This window comes from Saccostrea cucullata, unplaced genomic scaffold (genome assembly GCF_032062105.1).
Source record: "Saccostrea cucullata isolate Sc308-1 unplaced genomic scaffold, CSIRO_AGI_Scuc_v1 ctg6628, whole genome shotgun sequence".
Lineage (NCBI taxonomy): Eukaryota > Metazoa > Mollusca > Bivalvia > Ostreida > Ostreidae > Saccostrea > Saccostrea cuccullata.
Window position 1 is genome coordinate 22,435 of NW_026928478.1, and position 11,937 is coordinate 34,371.

General features: G+C 36.3%; 1 long non-coding RNA gene across 1 annotated transcript; it reads right to left on the reverse strand.

Annotated features, from left to right (window-relative positions):
• Positions 1–2,343: 2,343 nt before the first annotated feature.
• On the reverse strand, positions 2,344–5,752 carry LOC134277718 (uncharacterized). Its single transcript, XR_009994317.1, has 3 exons — positions 5,662–5,752; positions 5,133–5,204; positions 2,344–2,744 (listed from the first exon to the last, which is right to left on the reverse strand). It is a non-coding gene; the product is annotated as an uncharacterized LOC134277718 (long non-coding RNA).
• Between the last annotated feature and the right edge of the window lie 6,185 nt (positions 5,753–11,937).

An 11,937-nucleotide genomic window follows, 5' to 3' on the forward strand; every position in this document is an offset into this window, starting at 1 on the left:
TCTATGTTACAGTTAATAAGTTTTCAACGACTATTCCTTTGAAAATTGAATTGACAACAGTTAACCTTCAATTGGCGACGCTAGCATGAAACATAGAGTTCAGCTCAGCGAAAGTTGTTTGAAAGTAAAGCAGTCTCACAACTAACTAAAACCCTAGAATTTACATTCCAAAATGCACAATATATGCAATTTTGATCTGAGAGGGCTTAAAGTTACTTGGTAATAGACTTATCCAAATCCTTCAGACGAGTCGCCCATCAAGAAAATGCTATTCAAATCCAGCATTTTATATGTTTTATAGTTTTCTGGGGATATACCTGCACCCATAACTTTTGCCTTGTCAATTATCTGGAAATTGTAAGTCAGATTCAGCAACTGACGTAAGTGCAATAATGTGCTGCCTTAGATGTATCATTCATGCAAGTTAGCTTAAAATATTGCTCATAGTTACATTGAAATTAAACCTGCATTAATATTGCTCGTATTTACATTGAAATTAGACCTGCATTAAAATCTAACCTTTTTAAACATCCAAAAAATATAGGTCAGATCAAGCATCTGGAACAAGCCTGGTAGTATGGATCCTTATCATCCATGTAAGTTTGGTAATAATGAGCCTAACAGTTTCTGCACTAAAAACTTGCTTACTCGACTCATTCTGAAAATGTAAGTGGCATCCAGCATCTAAAACTTATATGGTACAATGCAACACACTGGAAGCATGCCTGATAAATATAGGGAAATGAAGTTCTTACAAAGGAAAACTGCTCCAAGACCTTAACCTGAGACACATCAGCTCCCTAAAATTCGTTATGTTATAGTGAGGTAAAATACTGACATGAGCAGATTCTTCAAGGAAATGTGACTCACAATATCCCCTTCTACAACGGATGAGACAGGCGAATTTTGTCCTGAAGTTGTTCTTGTTTTTCTCTACATCCGCCGTAAGAAAATAGTTCACATCGTTTGGTCGATTTGTTATACCACCAACGTCTGAATGCTCCCCTGCAGGGACCTACAACCTTAGGCTGGGAACAGACACCTCTGGATGTAGCTAAAAAATATATCAAATTTTGGGAAAATGATGGGTGAAACCAATCAACGTCGGAATGCTCCCTTACAAGGACCGACAACCTTTGGTTGGGAACAGACACCTCTAGGAGTAGCAAAAAGAATGCAAAATTAGGGCTTATGACGGACGAAATCAGTCAACAGAGATATTTATTCCTTTTAGGCATCTGATCCCACCTCTGGGATCAGCAGCTGGAAAATAGGAATAAAACATATCGTGATTAGTGAGTATAGTCAACAGAGGACGTTTACTTCTCTTTGGCACCTGGAATTTCCTAGAATATATTTCCCCCAGTGTACAAACTTGTATCAATTCAAGTTTTAATAAATTCGATCACAATTTGCTGAAATCTTCTATAACAAGTTTCAATAATTATTATGAATACACTAGGGGTTTATAAGCGTTTCAAAGTGTCTTTTTATGTGCTTTATGCCAATTGCTCCATTTGAATGATCTGATGCTTTCCTTTACTTACGTTTTATAAGGCCCTTAGCGTACAGAATACATCTCCATTAGCGTCACAGCAACATTTACTTTACTTACGTTTTATACAGACACTTAGTGTACAGAATACACGTCCATTAGAGTCACAGCAACATTCACTTTACTTACATTTTATACAGACACTAAGTGTACAGAATACACGTCCATTAGCGTCACAGCAACATTTACATGTACTTTACTTACGTTTTATACAGACACTTAGTGTACAGAATACACGTCCATTAGAGTCACAGCAATATTCACTTTACTTACGTTTTATACAGGCCCTCAGTGTACAGAATACACGTCCATTAGAGTCACAGCAACATTTACTTTACTTACGTTTTATACAGACACTTAGTGTACAGAATACACGTCCATTAGCGTCACAGCAACATTTACTTTACTTACGTTTTATACAGACACTTAGTGTACAGAATACACGTCCATTAGAGTCACAGCAACATTTACTTTTCTTACGTTTTATACAGACACTTAGTGTACAGAATACACGTCCATTAGAGTCACAGCAACATTTACTTTATTTACGTTTTATACAGACACTTACACAGCTAATTGTGCCACGTACGTTTCACGTATGTTAAACGTATGTGACACGTACGTGACTTCACGTACGTTTTCCATGAAAAAGATACCACGTATGTTATACATACGTTTTCACACGTGTGAATATCATGCGTGTCACATATGTTAAACGTACGTATTGCCCACCAAACGTTACACATATATTGCACACGTATGTTATTCATACGTTTCACATATGAATAACGTACGTGCAACGTGTGTGTAACATATGTTTTTCATAACATGTTTAATGGGTTTATTATTTGCACTGCTCATATAGTAAATGTATGAATACCATACAAAAATGTGTCAAACCATGGTTAAACACATGTTTTGAACATTTTTTTTCACATATTGTAAACGTTGGTGAAACAAAAATTACGTGAAATTTAAATATTCAATTCATGCATTTGACATAATTTTCCTCAAAGGCATATTTTCTTTTCATCTGTTGAATGATCCACTTTCTGGTTATCCTTCACTTTAAATTTCCTGATCCTTAATTGCTCTTGAAGCAATCACAACAAAAGACATATTTAGATTTAAACCAAATTTAATGTAGAGTGTGTTAACATCAATTCATTTTTCTCCAGTTCTCTTTTGCCTGTAAAGAAAAAGAAAATATTAGATGCATGGAATAAGGGAAAAACCCATTTTTTCCCCTGAACATTATTATTATCCTGATATTAATCCTGGTTGATTCACTGTATAACTTAAATATAAATACTAAATAATTAATTTCTTAGTATTCAAAACCATGATCTTTTAAACTATTTTTTTCACTATATCCTCAAATATTTACCTTGTAATTCTCTTATCTAAAATTCATTACATAGCATTGATTTGTGCGTGAACTCGGAAAAAAAGATGTGTTTGTACATACTAATACCCCATATGCCAGCTTATGGTTAAAGTTTCCCAAGTGTAAGTCAAACTCCAAAGTCAAGGTCAAAGGTCAAATTGTTGACATCCAAGGAAGGACTTGTCACAAGGAATAAATCTGTGAAATATGAAAGCCCTACTACTACCAGCTCAAAAGTTATGATCAAAGTTATTTTTTTTTTAAACAGTGGGTTAAACTAGAAGTTCAACGTCAAATATTTTAATTTATACCCATTGAAAGGTCTTGTCACAGTAAATATACAAGTGAAGTATGAAAGCCCTTGCACCAACTGTTCAAAAGTTATGGCCAAGATTCAAGTTATGAAACTTTCTTAAAAGTTAGTCACAATCCAAGTTCAATTCTAAAGGTTAATTTGGTGTACCAATACAAAAGTATTGTCACAATGAATACCCAGGTCTGTGAAATATGAAGGCCATACTTTCACCCACTAAAATAATATGGCCAATGTGAAAAGATTTTGCAGACAGACAGACAGGCCTAGGGCAAAAGCTATATAGATGTACTCCAGAATCTTTGATTACAGGGGTATAAAACTTATTCCTCATTGTCATGAACTTAGTCTTTTTGCTTTCAACTTAGGAGCATTCTATAGATTTTCAATGAATCAATGCATTTTCAGTTTATGATTAATTAATTAAGCTGTGCCTTTACATCTGATCCACCTACCCTGGGGCTATATGAATTTCATAATTTTAGTAGGACTCAATGCTTATTAAAATCTTGCTAATAGTTTGCTTGATGTCCAATCAAAAAAATACAATTTTGAATAATTTTGATGGGTTCAGGGATTAATCTAGGGCATATTTACTACCGATAATGGGTGTATTTCCCCTACAGAAAATTTCCCCTGAAGATCTAATTTTTTCCCTTTTGATGAGTAAAATATTCCCCTTACAATAGCAAAAACCTCAAATAGTTCTTTTTCTTTCATAAAAACTGAAAATTTAAAGTAAAATTTTCATTACATGAGAAATATGGTTTTAATTTGCTACTTCATGCATTTTAAATGGTCATAAAAATGCTGTAAGTCAATTAGCCTCAAAGCAGGGCTTGCCCTGCACTAGCTCAAGTGGTTCCCATACCTCGGCTCATTTTCCCAATTTCTCCAGAAAGGGTAGTTTCCCCAAAAACCTAGATTAATCCATGGGGTTAACCCCCCCTTAGTTTGGGTGGCGGTGTTGGGAGGATGCTGTAAATGCTAAAATTTTACCAGACAGAGCACAGTGTATGACGATGGACAACTGGAAACCCAAGGGCATTGAATTGCTCTTCTAATAAATTGTACAATCTATCACTAGTATTTGAAGCCTCTATGTTTATAAGACCCAAAATACATCAACCAAGAAAGTTCCATAATGATTCTTAGCCAGTTAGGACTGAAGATATTTCAATAGAGCTATAAAATACCATAAGTAGGTCATGGTGACCTACTTTTTGGTCGACATTCTCCAAAAACCCTAGATGCCTCAACTCACAAAGTTTAACAATTCTAGGCCAATATAGACTTCTTTTGGTTTTATCTTCCTGTTTATCTCCCCTTGTATAAGGGTCCAAACCCTAATTTTAGTATAAATGGTAGCCCTTGGGCCAAGGATGCTCTGTGAAAATTTGACAATGATTGTCCAAGGGGATCTTGAGTTATGGCCCACATTCTAAAAAGTTTATGCACACCGCACAAATGGCCATAGCATTAGCTCTTTGAGCCTTTGGCTCAGAGGAGCTAAAAACAGTATTCATGTACACCTATTTACTGGCTATAGGAACAAAAGCTAGTTTATCGTCCCCCAAGACAACAACTCCCCAAGATGCAGCTGAGGGAAATAGTTTGCTGTTGAGGGAGATGATAAACAAGCTATTTTCCGAATAGTAAGTAAATAGGTGTTTTATTATTGCACCTGATCCCACCTCTGATGTTTCGGGGTTCCGTGTTTGCTCTGCTCTTATTTTGTATAGTTTTATGGACTTTGAGATTGAATACTGTTCGTTATCTCCATATTCTTCTATTATATACTGAAGCTGACTTAATTATATGTAAGGTCCGATCTGGATAAAACCAAGAGTTACAAAATGAAAAATTGAACTAACTACCATCTGCATTAATCTTTAGCTTGGCATGGACTCATCTGTTTTTGTGTGTGTTCCAAGTGTATACTTTTTGTCCTTTAGGTTAAAAAAAATATATGTTAAAAAAAATAAACAACTTTCACATTAAATTTACAAAAGTTATTCCCCGTTGCGGGGTCAATCCAGCATAAGGCCCTGTTTTTCCCTCTGTAACCTTACCAAATTTATTGGTCAGTATCTTAAAAATAAAATCTGTAATGAATATCGTTCATTAAGATTTTCATGTTGCCCCAAACTTCGGCAATACCGGTACAGATCTAAATAGTCCAATAACGTTTGAAGATTGAAAATAATATCAGGTAACTTACAATGGACAAAGTGGGAAAAATGAGAGTTATGCCGACAAGGGGAGATAACTCTTAGTAGTGTGAAATTCGTCAAACTTGATTGCATTTCAAATTTTACATGAAAAGCTTCAAGTTACATGTAGTATTTGCAAGTCTAAAAGCAATATGATCAGAAAATCTGATTCCTTTATAATTAAAATTATTACCATATTCAGGATTATACTGGTTAAACTTTAAGAATCTGTTTTGGAGTCCTTTCTAGGCATATAGGTATTTACAAATATGAGCTTCAGTCACCATCCTGGAATGCATATCTAAAATCACATAAAAATTCTCAATCAAATTCAGATGAAAAATAGTTTGAAGTATGAAGCGTTGCTCACTTTTTCAGAAATGAATAATATGTCAAATCATGATGTGAAGAAAATTTGATACGGTAAATAGAAAGATCAATTATTTTTTATCTCACAATTAAATTAGAAATATGAGGTATATATAAAAATAATATTTACTCTCATACCTATCTCATTCCCAATAGAAAACATACTGAAGCGTTGCTTTTTAAACCAGAATATCAAATTGTTTTCTCTGCATGTAAAATAACACGCATTCATTAACAAGAGTTATTGTTCCATTATTGCCCTTGAAAATATTTTTTAATGAAACAAAATATCAATCAAATGTTTTTAACAATTCTGCATCTAAAATTTCTGTACAATTAAAAGACTTATATGTTAAGAGATAGAATTTTCTCAATTTACACCGTTTAAAGGAACTGAGTATAAATGATTTAGGTTAACTATTATGAATAATTAATAAATATGCTAGCGGTAGAAACTAGAAATAAACATCTGTACAATACAAGAGGTTTGATTGAGTTGACTATAAAATGTTCCTTTATATGAATGAAATTTGTAAACTCTGGCATCACAATTCACTGACTTTCATGACAAAATGTATGCTGAAAGTTATCTCTCTTATCAGAGGGATATTCTACCTTAAAAACTACTTTTATTTGTATGGGCATAACTTTGAAGCGTTGGTGGTATTAGAAAATCTACAATCATTGCATGTTCTCAACGAACTCCTTAATTTCGAAAACAAAACTATGAATTAGCATTTCTTCAACCATGAAATCAACTCCATTGAAAACAATATTTTTCTACAAATCACTGAAATTTCCTGCTTCGAATTTATGTTAATTTACGAAACACAGTGGTTTACATTAGCTTAATACAATGTATGCATAATTCAATATTGTTTTTTTTATCCACTTGATATAGCATTTAAAATTTGGTCAATTTGAAGTAATTTTTTAAAGATAATTTGTCCAAATTTTGTATGCCTTCTCCTACTGTACGTGCTTACAAGTATTTGGCACACCAATCTGCTCCACATATACTAGTACTACTATTGTATACATACACTTCATGTACGTTCTTCCAGCACGAGTGACAGGCACTTTAGATCTTCACGTACTACTTTTTAGTATACCTAATACATGGTCTCTCCGTTCAGTTGATACGCCCATCTAAATGTATACCAACGCCTTATACATGCTCGTTCTGTGCAGCTGACACGCCCATCTTATTGTATACCTATGCCCTATACATCCTCGTTGTGTACAGCTGACACGCTTTTATTGAAAACCTACACCTTAAACATGCTCCTTCTGCACAGCTGACATGCCCATCTTATTGAATACCTACGCCTTACACAAGCTGGTTCTGTGCAGCTGACATGCCCATCTTATCGTATAATTACGCCTAATACATGCTCGTTCTGTACAGCTGACACGTCCATCTTATTGTATACCTACGCCTAATACATGCTCGTTCTGTACAGCACATCTTATTGTATACCTATGCCTTATACACGCTCTTTGTGTACAGCTGACACGCACATCTTAATGTATACTTACGCCTTATACATGCTCGTTCCGTACAGCTGACACGCCCATCTAATTGTATGCCTACGCCTTATTTATACCCGTTCTGCGCAGTTGACACGCCCATCTAATTGTATACTTACGTCTACTTCATGCTCGTTCTGTGCAGCTGACACGCCCATCTTATTGTATACCTACGCCTTATACATGCTCGTTCTGTACAGCTGACACGCCCATCTAATTGTATACTTACGTCTAATACATGCTCGTTCTGTGCAGCTGACACGTCCATCTTATTGTATACCTACGCCTTATACATGCTCGTTCTGTGCAGCTGACACGCCCATCCGTTCCACACGTACACCTGTTACAACCGTCAGTTGATGGGAAACTCTGCCTGGGTTTGTAAGCCCTGTAGTTGTACGTGAATCCTGTAAAAAGTATTTTCTTTGTATTTGACAACAAGCATGAGTATGTCTTAAAGAAAAAGAATATGCAGTTTATGGAAGGGAATTACCGCCAAAAGTCTATGTATCTTGCTTTTATTCTTATTCTGCCTACTTCTTTATGCTTTGTTATTATTGTAATTATATGTCACTTTATTGTTTTCATATTCGTCTTCATTACATTTCACTTTGACTTTTATCCTTCTTCATTTTGCCCTTACTTCTATGTTGCTTTATTCTTGTAAATTCATTTTACGTTCTTTTAAACTTTAAACTGATACAGTTTCTTAAATGATTATAACTATTACGAACGTTAACTCAATTACGCAAACAATGAAGCATATTCAATGAAGACGAATACAAGTTGTCCGAATTTAGTGCCGCATTATAACGCTAGGTGGCATGGGTGTTCGCTAAGAGTGTTGGTAAAATTAGGTAAGCAAACCCGGGCCGGGGTTATTCGAGTTTTTTCAATTTTCTGTCTTAATACTTCATTAATCAAACTTAAATTTTTAAAAGACTGATGTTTGTTATAAGTTCAGGTATGTACCCGATACATACCATTCCCTCGGAAGTCTCGCTAGATGGTAAGATTTCCCCTGGAAGACTGACTACATAGGGATGCTTCCTGTGGAAGACTATACATTGGGACTCCCCCGGGGAAGTTTCAATATAGTCTTCCGTGGGAAATTTCGCTATATATAGCAATTCGTCCCTTCCTAGCAACCCCTGCCCCGAATAGTTTTTTAAATCGTAAAACAATGTTTATATATACTAACGTTTTCAGTTTTTGAAGAAAAGTTATCCGTTCTATCAGGGACCTATATACTAGTAGATATAGGTCCTGGTTCTGTATGAATAAATATTTAAATAATATCATTTTAATAGTGTTTTATAATTAAATCATTTTAACCATTTAGTTAAACATAGATAATCTTCACGAGTACATATGGATAATGACTCTTTCTCTCTCTCTCTTTCTCCCCCCCCCCCCTTGGACGCAGTCGCCAGCTTGGCACTGTGGTTACGGCGTCTGCTCTTTATAGAGTCACGAAGTACAGTAGTAAGGAGTCGACCAATACGTCGTGGGTTCGAATCCCACCATAGGATGTGGAATTCGGTCCTACGGATAAGACCTAGACCGCATTATCCGAGGTCCCGTGTCGCAGTAGGTGCTGGCACGAAAAAAGATCCCTCACTGCTCAATGGCTATAAGTGCCTCGTAGGACAAATTTGCAGCTCTCCACCGGCAAGAGGTGGCTTCTCCATTTGAGTGAAAAATTCTCGAAAAGGAAATTATACAATGTACAATCACACCACCAAAGTCTCAATATATATATATACTGACGTTCGGGTGGACGACCTCCTATGGGGTAAGTTTCATCGGTAGAGGGGAGGGTGGCCACGAAACATTTACCTAAACGTAACTTTTTACTACTGGAAAAGTTCAGCAAAAGGCTTGTTGCCCCCATCCCTTACACTTTTTGTTGCAGTACTAATACTGAGTAGTCAATTTATATATTAAAAGTCATGTACTTAGTGGCATATGAGTAGAATTTATTACTGAAAAAAGTTGACGACCCCCCCCCCCCCTTCACCACCACCAAATAGAATTTTCGAGTTTTAAGATTTTTTTTAGCTCTCCTGGTTGATGACAAAGACGGTGCGTATTAAAGATGTTTCTTTCTTTATTGAAAAGTGCTATTTTAGTATAAAATATTAACGCAGGAAAAAAAACCGAGGTGTTTCTAGTATGCCTGGGTACATGTAGTCTGGTTCCGACTTCGCCTTCCACGCGCGGATCTAGATGGGGGGGGGGGTTAGAACCCCTTCGAATAAACAAGGTTACTAAAACGAGGAATAGAAGTTAAACACCTCCCCCCCCCCCCATGAAATAGAATTTTGACGTTTGAGCAAGTTTAGGTTTTTTTCTTCTTTTTATGCTTGTCAAGAAATTTCTGGGATTGGATTTTTTTTTGACTGGGTTCCCCCCCCCCCCCGGAAAAAAAAATTCTGGATCCGCGCCTGCCTACCCATAACGCTCCTCACTCCTTTGCAAAGCCCTGTTTAGATCAGCAGTTACTATCTGTCGTATAAAGTTCAGTTTCAGGCGAGAGAACAGTGACGTAGCATCGTTTTTGAAAGTGGGGAGGGGGGTAACAAGAGAATAAATATTCAAGCTACCCGACTGCAAACAACTTGACAAGCACAAAATAAACCCCAGGAAATTGTCCAAACTTGAAAATACATAAGTGTCGGAACCGGGGCAGAGGGAGGGGCGGCTTAGCCCCCACTTCTTTCCAAAGATAGACTTAGTATAGACATTGAACATTCCTGCGTAGCTTTAGCCCCCCCCCCCCACTTTCCATGGACACGATGCAGTAAAGGTATAAAATGGGGAAAGTGGTGGCATTTGGAAAAAAAAAACTTTGGCACTGGAGTTCGATCCTTCAACCTACCCCCACCCCACCCCTCCTCACGAAATAGGATTTTTGTGTTTGGAAAATAGACATTTCTTTTATTTTTTTTTTTTGCTTGTCAGGTTTTTTTGAAGGTCTAAAAATTTCTTATATAATTACGCCCCCCCCCCCAACTTTCAATTAGCTTCCGACGCCAATGAAATCCTATTTCGGGGGCGGGGTGGGTTTTGAGTTAGATTCAACTCCTTTAGAATCAAATTTAAATTTTCTTCCTACTATACGTACTACATTTACTTATTTGACCCTTACTCTTATAAAAAGCGGGTCGGTCTTTAAATGAACATATATTATTAGTTACATAGTCTTTTAGTGACAGGGTATGGGATGATACTGGTTAGTAAATTTCATACCTGGAGAGGCGGAGCCAGGAATTTACCCCACCCATGAAACATTTACGTTTTATCTGTAGTTTATAAATGGTTTTCTCTGCTAAATGCTTCATCACGCTTGTACTGTGCCTATTATGACGTCACGTTTGTGTTTGTGACGTGATACATCGACCGTGTAGAGATTTACAACTGACCGTGTATAGATTTACAACTGACCGTGTATAAGTAATCCACTGCCTTCACGTGACAGTCTTCAACCAATCGTAAGCTAGGATTTCGCAGAAAAATCATCAGAGGTGGGGTAAAGTATAGTATAAAGTTATGTCTGAAAAAAGAAGCCGTTATTCCTGTATGCCCAGAGAAAATAAATATGGAGTTTCCATCATTGGATCGGGAGATCGGATCCGGCCATCAGAAGTTCGATTGATAAAGTATTAAGGCGTATTGAAGAATCTCAAATAACCCGACTCGGGTTTGCTTACCTAGTTTTATCAACACTCGTAGCGAAAACCATGCCATCTAGCGTTATAATGCCGCACTAAATTTTGACGGTTTGACAATTCCAATTCGCCTTCATTGAATATTCTTCATTGTTAGCATGATTGAATTAACATTCGTAGTAGAGATAATGCTAATAATTTATTAAAAAAAACTGTTTCGGTAGAATGAATTTACAGGAATACAGAAACATAGAAGTAAAGACAAAATAAAGAATGATAAAAGTCAAAGTGAAATGTAATAAAGACGAATATGAAAACAATGAAGTGACATATAATTACAACAATAACAAAGCATAAAGAAGTAGGCAGAATAAGAATAAAAGCAAGATACATAGACTTTTGGCGGTAATTCCCTTCCATAGCAGTTGTACGCATTTTAAAGAAGACTTATTTTCAGTGAATGAAAATTAAATACTTATATCTATTTAATTGCGTGGACCCTGAGGTCCACGCAGTAAATATATAAGCGAAGTTAAACCGGATGCCCTGGGCAAACGACAGGCTACGCATGCGCGAGAATGCTAGAGAGTTCGCACCTTAGGTAACTTGTCAGTAGAATAATTCGCCCTATTCGAATTAAAATATGCCATTCATTGGTAAATCGCGCTTTTAAATCGGCATGTCGCATTTACATATTCATTGGCAAATCCTATTTTACAACTTGAATGAAAAACGTCACTCAACGAATAGAGATAGCTTTAATAAGGTAAAGCGAACTTTCACCGGGATTAGTTTTAATTTGTGCATCAAGGCTCGCAAAATAATTTAATATTTCAGCAATCTAAATATCGCTTGATAAAGGTCTGTAGCAACGGCTTTTAATATGTTGTGTGGGGGGG